Below are 4,501 nucleotides of genomic sequence, written 5' to 3'. Positions count from 1 at the left end.
TGAGGATAGATTTGTTTCACGTGAGGAGTTTCCTTCTCCTCAAGCTCTGTAGAGGAATCAGCATGATGTGATTTGTTAACATGTTCCTCTGTTAAGGCAGCTCGCAATGCATAGATCACATCTTTTGCTTCATAGAACTGTTTTTGCAAAATTTCAACTAGATTTTGAAGGGAGTCTATTATAGCATGTTCCTCACTTCATCGCTCGAAGCCATTTTCTATAGCTGCCGTAAGACAAGCTCCCAAAACTGAGCATAAGATAGTTTTATTTTTGCCCAGTTTGAATTTTGTTTCATGTTGTAATGAACGCACTCTATCAATAACATTTTCTAAGTTCAACCAATTACTCTGTGCCCATTTTTCTCCTTCCGTAGAAGGTCTGGCATTGTGTTTGGCTAGTAGTGCATAAAATTCAGCTTTAATTTCAAGGCTAAGATTGTCACTCATTTTGTGAAGGGACCAAAACCACGACAGGGAGCTACAAACTTAAGTTCCACAAAACTACACAGCCCTAGCTGTGTCGCCCTTCGCTTCCCTGGCTGGGTGAAAGGACAATAATCTGCCTGGGAGGCTCTGCTTAGTTGCTTCAAGTTGTCCCTTCCTTCCCAGACCAGATACACAACAACAACAAAACAAGTGTCCCGCCTTTTGCACTAGTGGATCCTTTGTGAATTTCCAAAGACAGTGTGGGTGCCTTTTCAGCTGCAACCCTTCTGTCTAGACAGAAATCCTGTCCGTGACGCCAATTTTAATGTCACGATCCGCTTCTTGCGGGGTGTCGTGATGGTTCTTTTCACCGATCCCAAAAGTGCAAAAAGGCAAACAAGGGACTATCAGTTAATCACAACAAATGCACCTTTATTAGGGCCAAAACAGTAAATGCGATAGTGGGGATCGGAAAGGAGATAAAAGGAGAGAGAGAGAGAGAAGAGGGGTATGGGAATAGCTACCAACACAGGCGAGATCCTCAGTGGTCCGGACGATGGGGTTCCGTCTGTCGTGTCGGGGGAGTCTCCGAAGTTCTGGTCGACTCGGGGCTCCAGTTATAGTCCACAGAGGAAAGAGGGGGGAGCAAGTGTAACAACGAAAGTCCATTGTAATCGCCACGCGGGAACAGGAGAGTCCACAGAAACCACCAAAGCAAGACGAATCCAATGAAGAATAAGTCCATTTGAATCACTGAAGGGAAACAGGTCATGTCATTAGTGGTCAGACCACCAATTTCCCCTCCTCCCTATAGCAGGGGTCTCAGTCTCAGTCCTTGGGAGGAGGGTTCTCATTCTTTGTTTGTCACACTGGTAACGAGGCAGATGAGGGGTCTTCAATGAAGGACCCCGGGAGTCACCCCAAAAGTTCATTTGGCTTAAGAACGGAGATTAGAAGCAGGCCGCGCATCAGGCTGTCCCGTGCTGGGTCCACGTCAGGTCTTTGCCAAGTCCTTGCCAAGTCCTTGCCAAGTTCTTGCCAGGCCTTGTTCGGAACAGCTAGCATGACGGTTCAGTGGTTGCACCTGCACTGTGTCCTGTTCTAAGCCGGAACTGCAGTGGAGGAAGGGATTCTTTCTCGTGGCAATCGGAAGGCAGAACGGAAAATGAGGGGCTTCAGACGGGCTCTTACACCACCTTGGAAATTCTTGTTGCTCCCCAGAGGCTCCGAGATGCAGAGAACACGGTGGCAGCTGCTGAAAAGAAGGGCAACTGGGAGTTGGTCAAGAAGCAAGAACCTAGGCAGCTGACTGTGCTTGGCAAGGAGCAGCTGCTGGATTCTTGCAATTGCCTTCAGTGCGCACAGAAGCCCGCTGCTCTGCTGCTTCGTGTTTTGCCTTCAGTCAATTGCACACTGCTGAAGCTGAGGCAGGCTGTTCAGCTTTGCTGCTTTTCAGCATCTCAGCTGCTCTTCTGCTCTGTGACAGCTCTCGAGGTGAAACAGAGATTTTTAGAGTTAGGTTAACAAAATGAATTAAGCATTTATAATTTAGCTTGTAGAGTTATCTGTTGAATTTTCAACCTTTTACTTAAGAAACCTCTGCCTAATACACAGGGCAAAGGAAAATGCAAATTTCTGAAGCTTCTTGCATAAAGAACAATACCAGAAGAAGCAAAGAACCCAGGTAAAGAAGCTCCTCTGTCTCCAAGCCTATCAAGACTGACAGACGTACTCAGATAAGCACCAAAGGACCAAAAGCGCACGCGCAGAGAGGAAAAGTTCAAAAGTTCAATCATGAGGAAGACCACAATCTTCAGCCTCAGGACCACCAAGAGACCCCCGTACGACCACCACAGCAAACCACGCATGCCCAGAAGGGCGTGGACTTACTTAGCATGAGAAGCGAGGACAGGCGGGGCCAGGGGTTGAATACGCATGAAAAAGTCGTGCAGTGTATTGCATATGGAACGTCTTTAAGAATAAAAGTGTGGGTCAGACTGAGGCTCGGGGCACAAGTTTTGGAGGGCTATCTCACTTGTGCCGGGCGCTGACGTACATACCCACTTCATAACTACCCCAGGTTATGGAGTCTATTGATTTATTCCGCGTATCGTTTCAGTTGGCGACCACGAAGGGACTGCTCTGCTCACCCGCAGGTCCGGTTGGGAGCAGACACCCTCAGGCGCCACGGGGCTTTTCCCCGGAGGGACTCTGCGCCTCGGCTGTACACTGCGGGGAGCATACCACGGCCCGTCGACTAGCGGATGAAAGCGGTATGTATTAATTTATTTTCTTAAGGTTGGCACTGATAAGTCGCAAAAAGATGTTTTTGCGCGCAGGTTTGCCTAGGGGCTTGCAAGCAGACCGCCATCGGGGGAGAGGCCGGCGGCGGGAGGACCTCCCCAGCTGATAGCGCGGCTCGGGGAGGGCGAAATCGCGATTTCAGTGTGTGGTGTGTGTCCCGATTGCAGTGTAGTGTGTCTGTTACGTCCGGACGTGCGTGCTTGTGCGTGTGTGTGTATGTGTGAGTGGAACGGTGATGCGCGGTGCGGCGTTGCTAAGATAGAGAGACGCGGCGCGGCAGTGCTAGAGAGCGCATGCGCAGGGCAGCTCTCAGCCCACACTACCTGCTAGTGCGGGTAGTGCGCATGCGCGGGGCAGCTCAGCCACACTACCTGCTAGTGCGGGTAGTGCGCATGCTCGGGGCGGCTAGCAGCCACTCTACCTGATCGAGCGGGTGGGGCGCATGCGTGGCACGGGCTGTCCCTGGCGAGCGAGGGGAGCGCGGCGCGGGGCTTAAGTCGGGGCTTGCAAAGGTGCTTTAGGCGCAGCCCAGCTGATAGCGCAGCGGGCGCGCGGGCACAAGCCGCGGTTTGAGGAGCTGCTTTGAACGCCGCTAGCTGATAGCGCAGCTAGTGGCAGCGTGGTACAAGCTAGGAGTTACAAGCACCGCTTACAAGCATCGCTAGTTGGTAAAGAGCTTGCAAAAGTAGCCAGCGAGCCCGGCTGGGCTAAGAGTTAAGCGTTTGTTATACAATAGCACTGCCTTTCAGTGTGAAAAGCTGTCACTGGTGTAGGAGGAGGGGTTGGGGAAGGCAGTCTAGGGTTGCCATGGGAAAGAGCAGTTGTATGAGTTCTCCACCCCCTTTTGTAAGAGAATTGTACCCTCCCCCTGTCTTGTCAGTTATTGTTCAAGTTTGCCCCTTAGCCTAGAATCTTCTCTGTTCCACGTTTTCCCTTTGGTTCTTCCACCAAGAACACTCCTTTCCCTTTTCCCCACTGGTTAATGTTATATTTCCCCTCCCTTTAGCCTTCTCCCTGTGATAAATTGAGGCGAATAATTTGATTCAGCCTTTTTAAGGTCAATTAGAATTTTATTAATTACAGCAAGCAGTAGCAAGCAAAACAGCGCTGGGTGGGTAGGGGTCTCCTAACCGCCCCTCCTGCAGTGTCCCACACTGCAGTGCCCCACACCCCACCCCCCTTATTCAGTCTCTTTTATAGTTTCTTGGAGGTTTCTTCATTCGCGTCTCTTGTGATAGCGGTGGGCGTAGCTTGAGCATCCCTCTGCATCGTGTCTGCGTTGTGTCGAGGCAGGTGATCGTTGGTTTCACAATCGGTTCCGGACAGTGATGGGCGTACCCGGAGCACTCCTACGTTGTCTAGTCCGGTGGCTGTTGCCTGGTGGTCGCTGATTTCATAATCAGCTCCGGCCATCCCCCAACATCCTTAGCCTGTGTCTGCAAGAGAAGCTAAGAAAAGCTCCCTAAATGGTGATTAATCATACTTGCGGTCTTGCATTTTGCAATATGTCTATAGCCTTGCAATATGCCTATAGCCTTGCGGTTTGTAGCAGTTGCTTCTTTATTGTCCGTTTTTTAGTAAAACCTACAAGTTGCTGTTTCCCAACTTCACAGATGCTTCCCCTATCTCCTAACAAGCAAGCTAGTCCCTCATACTTTAATTTTATTTTTCCTCCTTTAATATTCCAATTCCTTTGATGAACAAACAAGTTACCACAGTTTATCACAATCCTCCATTTTCTCTTTTACCATTTCGTTCATCAAATCGCTTTG

The 4,501-nt window shown here is 49.9% G+C and overlaps 1 long non-coding RNA gene across 3 annotated transcripts; it reads right to left on the bottom strand.

Moving 5' to 3' along the window:
• Window positions 1-836: 836 nt before the first annotated feature.
• LOC128783310 (uncharacterized) lies at window positions 837-3,516 on the bottom strand. Of its 3 annotated transcripts, none has more exons than XR_008429065.1 (4): window positions 2,316-3,516; window positions 1,789-1,913; window positions 1,510-1,677; window positions 837-1,178 (listed from the first exon to the last, which is right to left on the bottom strand). It is a non-coding gene; the product is annotated as an uncharacterized LOC128783310 (long non-coding RNA). The 3 variants fall into 3 exon arrangements; XR_008429066.1 differs by having other exon boundaries at window positions 1,510-1,913; window positions 2,316-3,052; window positions 3,101-3,516; XR_008429064.1 differs by having other exon boundaries at window positions 1,510-1,913.
• Window positions 3,517-4,501: the final 985 nt, after the last annotated feature.

Source organism: Vidua chalybeata, unplaced genomic scaffold, assembly GCF_026979565.1.
Source record: "Vidua chalybeata isolate OUT-0048 unplaced genomic scaffold, bVidCha1 merged haplotype scaffold_177_ctg1, whole genome shotgun sequence".
In the NCBI taxonomy this organism is placed as follows: Eukaryota; Metazoa; Chordata; class Aves; order Passeriformes; family Viduidae; genus Vidua; species Vidua chalybeata.
Note: the sequence above shows the minus strand (reverse complement) of the source record. Positions and strands in the feature narration are given on the sequence as shown.